This window comes from Gopherus flavomarginatus, unplaced genomic scaffold (assembly GCF_025201925.1).
Source record: "Gopherus flavomarginatus isolate rGopFla2 unplaced genomic scaffold, rGopFla2.mat.asm mat_scaffold_87_arrow_ctg1, whole genome shotgun sequence".
NCBI classification, from domain to species: Eukaryota; Metazoa; Chordata; order Testudines; family Testudinidae; genus Gopherus; species Gopherus flavomarginatus.
This window is the reverse complement of record NW_026115172.1, coordinates 25380-36806: the sequence shown is the minus strand read 5'-3', so window position 1 is coordinate 36806 and position 11427 is coordinate 25380. Positions and strand designations below refer to the sequence as shown.

At 52.6% G+C, this 11427-nt stretch overlaps 1 long non-coding RNA gene across 1 annotated transcript; it reads right to left on the bottom strand.

Moving 5' to 3' along the window:
- Positions 1–2641: 2641 nt before the first annotated feature.
- LOC127042665 (uncharacterized) lies at positions 2642–8576 on the bottom strand. The gene is made up of 2 exons (XR_007772008.1): positions 8454–8576; positions 2642–3024 (listed from the first exon to the last, which is right to left on the bottom strand). It is a non-coding gene; the product is annotated as an uncharacterized LOC127042665 (long non-coding RNA).
- Positions 8577–11427: the final 2851 nt, after the last annotated feature.

The following is an 11427-nucleotide window of genomic DNA, read 5'->3' as shown; positions in this document are numbered from 1 at the left end:
CAACCCCTGAGCGCCCGAACCATAGCTCCAGGAGCCCAACCCATGGGGGCCCCAACACCAGATCCAGGGGCCCAACTCCTGAGCGCCCGAACAATACCTTCAGAGGCCTAACCCCTGGGGGCCCAAACACCAGCTCCAGGGGCCCAACCCCTGAGCACCCGAACCATAGCTCCAGGGGCCTAACCCCTGGGGGCCCCTACCCCAGCTCCAGGGGCCAAACCACTGGGGGCCACAACACCAGTTCCACGGGCCCTACCCCTTAGCGCCCGAACAATAGGTCCAGTGGCCTTAGCCCTGGGGGCCCCAACACCAGCTCCAGGGGCCCAACCCCTCTGGGCCCCATCACCAGCTCCAGTGGCCCAACCCCTGGGGGCCCCAACACAAGCTCCAGGGGCCCAACCCCTGACCTCCCTACTGTTGGCCAAATAGGGCCCGTTTCCCCCTGGAGCTTACCTAATTACACCAAGGAGGCATGGAGAACAAGAAGACGGGTAACACACCTTTATTCTCGTTCAGCTGAGCGGGTGTTTCTTCTCGACTAATGCCAGAGAAGAGCACACCTTACATGGGTGACATGAGCCCTTTTTATAATCAGTAACAAACAACCTTAGTATACGTCATTATACTGACCTATAGATAACAGGTCACACAGAATACATGGATTATTTTGGGGAGGGGGACATAGGATACATCTGTTGCGGATACATTTATCATTTTGAAGGGAGTATAAGGTACATACCTTGACCTTTGGTATTACATATCTTTGAGGATACATGAGAAAACAGCTGCATATACTTTTGTGCCAAGCGGACTAATTAGTAAATAGCTGACATGGTTAAATGTGAGACTAGATACATGTCCTGTCCTTGATTCCCAGGTTTCGCTTGTTATTCAAATCCCTAGGCCCCTCTTTGAGCTAAAGCCAGAGGAAGAGAAGAAGATACAGGCCTGGGCCTGTTGATTTTTAGGCCTTTTCCATCAAGTTTCCCCCCCTTAAAAACATTTTAAGAGCTTATGGGCTTTGCGCCTCGGTTCCTTCAGGTTTGTACAGTATCATCATTTGCTGGTAAGTAACTTGACCAGCCAGCTTGCGAATCGTTGCAATTAAGCATGGAGCAAAGCAAGCAATTGTTAATAGGACAGTAATAAAGAGTATAAAAAGGAGAAAACCTTTCCGTAACCATCCCCATTGTGGTAGCCAGGAGGTAAACCAATCCGTGTCCCAACCGTTCCAGGTCTGTACTGGGACATGGGTTATTTTTCTCATTTCTTTGGTTAACTGTTTCACTGCCTGGCCATTGTCGTCTATCTGTAAGCAGCAGTTAGATTCATTTAATTTTGCACAGAGCCCCCCTTCCTCTGCTAACAAATAGTCAAGAGCTATATGATGCTGGAGAATTGCATGTCTCATTTGAGTTGATTGATCGGCCAAGAGATCTAGTGCTGCGGCCGTCTGATTAGTTACTATTTCCAAAATAGCCTGGAGCCTAATAATTCGATTTAGATTATAAATTGGTTCTCTGGCCCCAGTTACCAGCTCACTGGGATTCCAGGTGGCCGGTCCATAATGTTTGATAATTCTTTCAGGGGGCCATTCTTGAGCTCCCCAATTTTGGGAACTTCCGGCAGTTAAAGTGGAGTCTAGAGATCGTTTTTCTCTAACCAAATCATCATAGACTTTAACTCCCAATTTATTTCCTTGGGCTTGAGGTAAAAGAAAGAATAAAGGTCTAATATATCCTATGTAACATATTCCCGACCAGTTTGGAGGCAATCTACGATAAGCATAAGATCCGCAGATCCAATAGTGACCTTTTAATGCCCAAATTCCATTAGCAAAGGGGCCATCCCAGGTCTCAGGAGAATCGGCAGGGCCCGGCTCTTCGTAATAGAGAGCGTTGCCCGACTCTATAGGTCCCCCCAGGAAGTTGTCTACATTTGGGTTACAGTAATCGCATTTCCATGCTCCAGCTCCTGCCTTCCATACACAGTTACAACCAAATCTCGGATTATTGGTACTAGCCCAAAATTGTCGAAAATGGGTAACCCGGGTCCCATTAAGGTGTTGCCATGCCCATTGATACCACCGTACCACATGATTTTTGTCAGTGGTATTATCTCGCTGGCAGCTTAGGAAGAGGGCATCAAAGTACCCATCTAGTCCCACTGCTTTACAGCCATCACCTCTGTGATTCCAGTAGGAACACTTTACCCAGCTATTGTTAGTCAGCTTTACATGGGTAAGGTTCCATCGTCCTTGATACTTTAAACAGTCATATGGGCGGCAGTGGGGATCCCAGCAATCAAAGCCCAGAGACAGGGTCCATTCACACTTACTTTCTCCCATATATTTCCCTTCACGTCTTGTCCGATTAAGGCAAAAGACACCTATTCCAGCAGAATAGAGTCGCCAGGGGCCCTGGTTCTCAGTCCACCTTCCTGTTCCCTTATGTACTATGCTTAAGCTACTTAGCCACCACTTAGGCTGTACTGGCTGAGCTACCCAGGGCCATTCATTTAATTCTCCTGGACCGCCACATACCCAGCAATTAGTAAGGTTAAAAGAATCTGCTATTAGTTCCCCTAGTTGCAGAAACCTATTTTCCCAATTATATGCATAAGTAAACATACAGACCAGAAATACAAAGGATGGTTTCATTGTTTCTGTCTTTTAAACAGTCCTTTTAGTCCTTCCAATCCTTGGTATTCCCAGGTAGAGTCTTCGCCTGTGTCTCTCCGGGCTTCCGGAGCCGGAGAGGACAGAGGGCTGATGTCCTCTTCAGTTAGGCTATCCTCTGAATCCGGGCTCAGGAACCGCTTTACTCGGGAATGATGTGTCCATTTGTCGCTCCCAAGAACCTTAACAGCGGCCTGGCTGATGAGCGATACAGTATGCGGACCGTCCCACCTCGGTGTGAGTGGATCACGTTTCCACTTTTTAACAAGGACCTGGTCACCGATCTGGAAGGAATGCACCGGCTGTTCCAAAGGAAGAGTCTGGAAAGGTGCTGCGTATCGATGTAACTGTAACAAAACAGATTGTAGCGCAGATACCTGTTTCCATAAGGAGTCATTCCCTACTTCCCAGTTTATGTCCTCTCGGTATCCCGGGATGAGTACTCGGGGAGGAAACCCAAAGACCAGTTCGAAGGGTGAAAGTTTTAAACCCTTACGTGGGGCCCTCCGAATGCGAGTAAGGGCAAGTGGCAAGGCATCAGGCCACTTTAACCCAGATTCTATACACAGTTTTGTGAGAGTGTCTTTAAGAGTCCTATTCATTCTTTCCACTTGGCCCGAGCTTTGTGGTCTCCAGGGCGTGTGCAATTTCCATTGGATCCCAAGGGCTCGTGACACCTGCTGAACCACTTGGGAGATAAAATGACTTCCTCGGTCCGATTCAATCACCTCCGGGAGGTGGAAGCGGGGCAGTATTTCATGCAACAGAGCTTTGGTAACGGCTCGTGCCTGACAATGTCGTGTAGGGAAGCACTCCACCCATCCAGTTAATTGATCAACAAAGACAAGCAAGTACTTATAACCCCTACAAAGGGGGACTTCAGCAAAGTCCACCTGCCATTTCTGAAAAGGGTAGGCAGCCCAAGGCCGACCTCCCATTGGGGCAGGCGGACCGCACCCCTTTTGGTTTGTTCGCTGACAAACAGAACAGTTATTTACAATTCTTTGGGCTTCCATATGCGCACCTAATCCCCGAGTAGATCGGGTGATTAAATCAACCATAGCTCCTGATCCTAAATGTCCCTTCTTATGTAGGGATAGGAGAATCTCCTGAAGTACTGGTCTAGGTACAAAAATCTCCCCTCCTGGCAACTTCCACCACCCAGTGGGAGTTAATTGGGCCCCTGCCGCCTGGGCGTGGGACACTTCTTCTGCCGTATAGTGGGGAGTAGGGGCTTTGGCTTCTGTATCTTGGACCCAAAGGAGCCATATGGCCCCTTCTCGTGCGGCTTCTTTCGCGGCTTGATCAGCGAATCGATTATACTTTCGCTGTTCAGTTTCAGGGGCCTTCCCATGTGCACGCACGTGTATTACTGAGACCCGGAGAGGAAGCATCAGGGCCTCAAGTAGTGTTTTGATAAGAGCCCCATGGGCTATTCTTTGGCCTGAGGCTGTAATGAAACCCCTTTCTTTCCATAGAGTTCCGTGGGCATGCACCACCATGTATGCATAACGACTGTCAGTATATATATTAATAGTCTTTCCAATTCCCCTTCGGAGCGCCTCAATAAGAGCCACCAGTTCCGCCGCCTGGGCAGATAGGTTGGGGCTAAGTTTAAACTTATACACTGCTCCTTCCCTAATTATGACGGCTGCTCCTGTAAATCGCTTCCCTTCTTCTACATAACTAGATCCATCTACATACATTTCAATATCGGGGTTGGGCCAGGGTAAATCTGAAAGATCAGGACGAGGTTTAGTCTCTTGTTGTAAAACTTCAATACAATCATGGGTGGGACTAGCCCCATAAGGGACTTGGGGATTTGGCAGTAAAGTAGCTGGATTGAGGGAACTAACTGTTTTAAAAGTTAGGTTAGGGGCCAACAAGAGTCCCACCTCATATCTAGTATGCCTACTGGGGTTTAAATGCTTTTCCCCAGCTCCTGTTCCCAATACCTGGGGTATTCCATGGGGTACCACAACTTCAGTATCCCCACCCAAGGTTAGTTTTTCAGCCTCCTGTACAAGGAGAGCGGTTGCAGCCACGGCTCGTAAACAAGCTGGCCAGCCCTTGGCGACTGGGTCCAACACCTTAGAGTAATAACCCACAGGTTGCCAGGCCGGTCCCGACCTCTGGCACAGAACCCCGGATGCCACCCCTTTTCTTTCATGAACGTATAGAGTGAACGGCTTTCGGGGATCCGGAAGAGCCAGTGCAGGAGGCTGAACCAAGGCTTCTTTAAGCTCTTGAAATGCTTTTTCTTTTTCTTTAGTCCATTCCCAGTTTAGCAGACCCTCTTTAGTGAGGGACTCATATAATGGTTTAGCCTTTCCTCCATAGTCGGGGATCCAAAGCCGGCAAAAACCGGTCAGTCCCAAGAAAGCCCTTAGCTCTCTGGGATTTCGGGGTTGAGGGCTTTCAAGTATCGCCTGGATTCTGTCTTTACCCAAGCTACGACATCCCTGACGAAGATGATATCCGAGAAAAGTAACCTGTTGTTTAACCAATTGGGCTTTCTCCCTAGAAACCTTGTATCTCTGAGCTCCAAGAAAGTTGAGGAGCTCTATTGTATATTCCTTACAAGCAGTCTCTGTTTCAGTACTTAGGAGTAAATCGTCACAGTACTGAACTATGTTACATGAGAGATGTGCAGCTAGGAACGGGGCCAGGTCTCTTTTTAGCTGGCTGCCAAAGATCTCGGGTGCACAAGTCAGTCCCTGGGGGACAACAGTCCAGAGATACTGAGCCTTGTAATGGGTATCTGGATCTTCCCATTCGAAGGCAAACAGTTTCTGAGACTCCTGATCAAGAGGTATGGAAAAGAAAGCATCTTTTAAATCTACTACAGAGAACCACCTGTGGCTCTTGGGGACTTGGCTCAAAATAGTATGGGGGTTTGGGACAACTGGATAGGGGGCTTCTATCAACTTATTAACCTGCCTCAGGTCCTGGACTAATCGATATTGTCCGTTAGGTTTAGGTACTCCCATTATTGGAGTATTATATGGGGAAGTGCCTTCCCTTAACCACCCGCACTGCAAAAACTTTTGAATCAGAGGTTTAAGTCCGATCCGAGTGGTTAACTTAAGGGGGTATTGTCGAATTCGGACTGGGCGGCTTCCCTCCTTAAGGGAAATGTGTATTGGCAAAGCATTTCGAGCCCGAGCAAAACCTCCCTCCTCAGCCCAGACCTCAGGGTTAACCCCCGGCAGTTGATTCTTCTTGCTTTCCGGCTGTGCTGGGGGAGGATTTTTAACATTTAAAAGGGCCATTTGATAGTTAGAAATTTGTTGTTTAGGGAGCCTAACCTCGAGGGTCCCATTATTGTTGAACGAGATTTCCGCTTGCAGTTTAGTAAGCAGATCCCGTCCTAGCAGCGCAATGGGACAGGAGGGGCTACAAACGAATTGGTGGGATATATGGCAGTCTCCTACTTTTACTAGGAGAGGAAGAGATTTTTCCAATTTTATACTCTGTCCTTCTATCCCCTGGACTACAGCACACCCTTGGGCCCTCCCCCGGGGAGCCTCAGCAAGGGGAAGCAAGCTAAGGGCAGCTCCTGTATCAATCAGGGCTTCAATTGGGCGGCCCCCTACCTCAATTATAACCGTGGGATCCAGACCAGCGGGTTGCGCCGCTAGGAGGGGCCGCTGGGTCCCTCGGCCTCCCTATACAGCCGACTCATCGTGTGCCTCGTTATAGAAAACGGGCACAGGTGGAGTCCTATTCCTGCTTCCCTCCCTCCTGTTATGTCGCTGGGGGCATTCATTCTTCCAGTGCCCCTCTTCCTTGCAGATAGCACACTGATTTCGTCCCAAACGGGAGCCTCTTCCCTTCTCCTGTAATCCTGTTCGTCCCTTCGTGTTGCCCCCCCCTTTCCCACTTTCCCCCTTCAGGGCCATTGCCAGTAGGCGGGCCCCCTTTTTTCTTTCCTCATCATCCCTGCGATCATAAACTTTTAGTGCAATCTCCAAGAGTTCCTCTATATTTTTACCTGATGCCCCGTCTATTTTCTGTAGTTTTTTTCGAATGTCTTCATAGGACTGCCCGATAAAAAGGGGAATGAGCACCCGCTTTCCATTGACATCTTCTGGGTCTAGGTCTGTGTATCTTTTACAAGTGTTACACAGGCGCTCGTAAAAAGCGGCTGGGTTCTCGTTCTTCTCCTGCCGAATATTATACAACTTAGCCCAATTTGGGGTCTTTCTAATACAACGTTTCATCCCTTGTACTATAGCTAAGGCATATCTGCGGTGGTAATTTCGACCTGCGTCAACTGTATGTGGCCAATTGGGCGCAGCCTCAGGGAGCACGTTGGGTATGTTAGCTGCGTCCTCTCCTCCTGCTACCAGTCCCTCCTTAGCTTTTGAAAAGACTAAGCGCCTCTCCTCTGCAGTTAGCAGGGTGTTGAGAGCGATTTTCATGTCGCCCCAAGTAGGGTTATGGGCCGAGACCAAAGTCTCGAAAACTGCTGTTAGCGGGGCGGGGTCCTCTGAGAATGAGGGATTCTGGTGCTTCCAATTATACAAGTCACTTGTGGTGAAAGGAACGTATATCATAGTGAGGTCACCATTAGGACCCACAGTTTCCCTTAGGGGCAGTTCAAGCACCGGGACTGTCTCGACTGCGGTCTTATTTACCTCGGGGCTCTTGGTGATAGCAAATTTTGTGTCCCCCGGAGTGCCTTTTACTTGCCATTCAATTTTAGTAATACTCCTCGTGCGGTGTGCTACCGGAGTGGGAGTTCTGGAGTCTGTAGATGGGGTACCAATTTCCTGACTACTACGGTCCTCCCCGCTACTGTCCCCCACGTTATTTCCTGGGGTCATTAATTCGCGGGGAGGGCTGCTTTCTGGGGTAGCCAATACAGGGGGAAGGGGTTGTGCCAAGGGGACCGGGAGGCCAGGATACACTGGGGGGGCGTTCACAGGGGGAGGATACACTGGAGGAGGGGGCATAGGATCAGGGGCGCTAGGAATCACGGCTGGTGGACAGGGCTTTTTCACAGGGGGACGACCTTGACGCTGACCCGGAGTCTGAGCCATTAAGGCCCTAATGGCTTGGGCTCTACACTCTCGCAACCAGGGGGGGGGATTAGCTGTAAGATCCTGCCAAATATCTATATAGGGGTACTGGTCCCAATGTCCATCCCTAGTTACAACGTTATGTACAGCTTCTACAATTTTTAACTTCAATGTTCCCCCAGCAGGCCACTCCACCCCGAATGTTGGCCATTCTACAGTGCAGAATTTTATCAAATCATCCTTACATAATGGCATTCCATAATCAGCTTGACGTCTAAACGCCTTCCAATTATTCAACATACATTCTAAGGGCGTCCCAGCATAAGTGCTTTGTCCGAACCCCATTATGCTTGTGGGTAGCTAAACCTGGTCACGGGTTCGACCGACCCCCCTTGCGATTAAGATATCCTGGTCACGGGGTTTCCCCTCGCAGGAGTCTCAGGGCGGCTGGAGTCGGTTTAAGTCCTAGACCTGGTTATTATAATTTTGGCCTCCAATACAACATCAATATGAAGAAAAGCAATACTCCCCCCAAAAACAGAAACAAGCCCTGGGGCTGCTCTAGGTCCCAGTAACTATCCAGTACAGCCCACGGGCTCGTGAAATTAGTGGTATTATTCATTAACTTCCTGGCTTGCTTAACATAACCCTCAAGCAACCACAATACCTTCCCACACCTGGGTTACCTATGAGGTCCAATCACACTGCGGGGGCGTTATATCCTTTAAACCCAAGAGGTAAAACGCACTTACCACCCGTAGTGGCCGCGTCCGGCTGTTGGACCTTCCCCTTCTTCTGGCACCGTCTCGCCTCCGTGTCGTTAGGAGTTCTCTTTAGAGAGGACGCGGCCGCCCCGACCAATCACAACGACCCGAGGCCCGAGCAAATCAGTGGCTCGAGGTGGCCACTCCTCGGAATCGCCCTTGGTCGCCGGTCAGCGCCCTCTACAGGGAGAGAAGTCCCGGCGGAGTCGCCAATTGTTGGCCAAATAGGGCCCGTTTCCCCCTGGAGCTTACCTAATTACACCAAGGAGGCACGGAGAACAAGAAGACGGGTACCACACCTTTATTCTCGTTCAGCTGAGCGGGTGTTTCTTCTCGACTAATGCCAGAGAAGAGCACACCTTACATGGGTGACATGAGCCCTTTTTATAATCAGTAACAAACAACCTTAGTATACGTCATTATACTGACCTATAGATAACAGGTCACACAGAATACATGGATTATTTTGGGGAGGGGGACATAGGATACATCTGTTGCGGATACATTTATCATTTTGAAGGGAGTATAAGGTACATACCTTGACCTTTGGTATTACATATCTTTGAGGATACATGAGAAAACAGCTGCATATACTTTTGTGCCAAGCGGACTAATTAGTAAATAGCTGACATGGTTAAATGTGAGACTAGATACATGTCCTGTCCTTGATTCCCAGGTTTCGCTTGTTATTCAAATCCCTAGGCCCCTCTTTGAGCTAAAGCCAGAGGAAGAGAAGAAGATACAGGCCTGGGCCTGTTGATTTTTAGGCCTTTTCCATCACTACCCATAGGTCCAAGGGCCTAAACCCTGGGCTCCCCAACCCCAGCTCCAAGGGTCCAACCGAGGAGCGCCCGAACCATAGCTCCAGGGGCCCAGCCCCTGAACACCTGAACCATAGCTCCAGGGGCCTAACCCCTGAGCGCCCTAACCAAAGCTCCAAGAGCCTAACCCCGGGGCGCCCCAAACCCAGCTCCATGGGTCCAACCCCTGAGCGCCCGAACCATAGCTCCAGGAGCCCAACCCATGGGGGCCCCAACACCAGCTCCAGGGGACCAACCCCTGAGAGCCCGAACCATAGCTCCAGAGGCCTAACCCCAGGGGACCCAACCCCAGCACCAGGGGCCCAACCCCTGGGGCCCTCGACCCCAGCTCCAGGGGCCCAACCCCTGAGCGTCCGAAGCATAGCTCCAGGGGCATAACCCCCAGGGGCCCCAACCCCATTTCCAAGGCCCCAACCCCTGAGCACCCGAACCATAGATCCAGGGGCCTAACCCCTGGGGGCCCCAACACCAGCTCCAGAGGCCGAACCCCTGGGGGCCCCAACACCAGCTCCAGGGGCCCAACCCCTGAGCGCCCGAACCATAGCTCCAAGGGTCTAACCCCTGGGGGCCTCAACCGCAGCTCCAAGGGCCCAACACCTAAGAGCCCGAAGCATAGCTCCAGGGGCCTAAACTTCAGGGGCCACAACCCCTGAGCGCCCGAACCATAGTTCCAGGGGCCTAACCCCTGGGGGCCCCAACACCAGCTCCAGGGGCTTAACCCCTGGGGGCTCCTACCCCAGCTCCAGGGACCCAACCCCTGGGAGCCCCAACACCAGCTCCACGGGACCAAACCCTGAGCGCCAGAACTATAGCTCCAGGGGCCTAACCCCCGGTGTCCCCAACCTCAGCTCCAGGGACCCAACCCCTGAGGCCCTCGACTCCAGCTCCAGGGGCCCGAACCCTGAGCGCCCGAAACATAGCTCCAGGGGCCCAACCCCTGAGCACCCTAACCATAGCTCCAAGGGCCTAACCCCCGAGGACCCCAACCCCAGCTCCAAGGGCCCAAACCCTGATCGCCCGAACCAAAGCTCCAGGGGCCTAACCCCTGGGGGCCCCAACACCAGCTCCAGGGGCCCAATCCCTGGGGTCCTAAAAGACCACATCCAGGGTACCAACCCCTGAGCGCCCGAACCATAGCTCCAGGGGCCCAACCCCTGAGCGCCCGAACCATAGCTCCAGGGGCCGAAGCCCTGGGGTCCCAACACCAGCTCCAGGGGCCCAACCCCTGGGGCCCCCAACACCAGCTACAGGGGCCCAACGCCTGAGCGCCTGAACCATAGCTCTAGGGGCGAAACCCTCGGGGGCCCCAACCCCAGCTCCAGGGGCACAACCGCTGGGGGCCGCAACACGAGCTCCAGGGGCCCAACCCCTGAGCGCCCGAACCATAGCTCCACGGGCCTAACCCCTGGGGGTCCCAACCCCAGCTTCAAGGGCAAAACCCCGGAGCGCCCGAACCATAGCTCTAGGGGGCTAACCCCTGGGGACCCCCACCACAGCTCCAAGGGCCCAACCCCTGAGCGCCCGAACCATAGAGCCAGGGGTCTAACCCCTGGGGGCCCCAACATCAGCTCCAGGGGACCAACCCCTGAGAGCCCAAACCATAGCTCCAGGGTTCTAACCCCCGGGGGCCCCAACCCCAGTTCCAGGGGCCCAACCCCTGGGGCCCTCGACCCCAGCTCCAGGAGCCCAACCTCTGAGTGCCCAAACCATAGCTCCAGGGGCCTAACCCCCGGGGGCCCCAACCCCAGCTCCAAGGGCCCAGCCCCTGAGCGCCCGAACCATAGCTCCAGAGGCGTAACGCCTGGGGGCCCCCACACCAGCTCCAGGGGCCGAACTCCTGGGGGCCCCAACACCAGCTCCAGCGGCTCAACCCCTGAGCACCCGAACCATAGCTCCAGGGGCCTAACCCCTGGGGGCCCCAACACCAGCTCCAGGGGCCCAACCCATGGGGGCCTCAACACTAGCTCCAGGGGCCCAACCCTTTAGCGTCCGAACCATAGCTCCAGAGGCCCAAACCCTGGGGCCCCAGCTCAAACTCCAGGGGCCTAACCCCTGGGGGCCCCAACACCAGCTCCAGGGGCCCAACCTCTGAGCGAACGAACATTATCTCCAGGGGCCTAACCACTTGGGGCCCCAACACC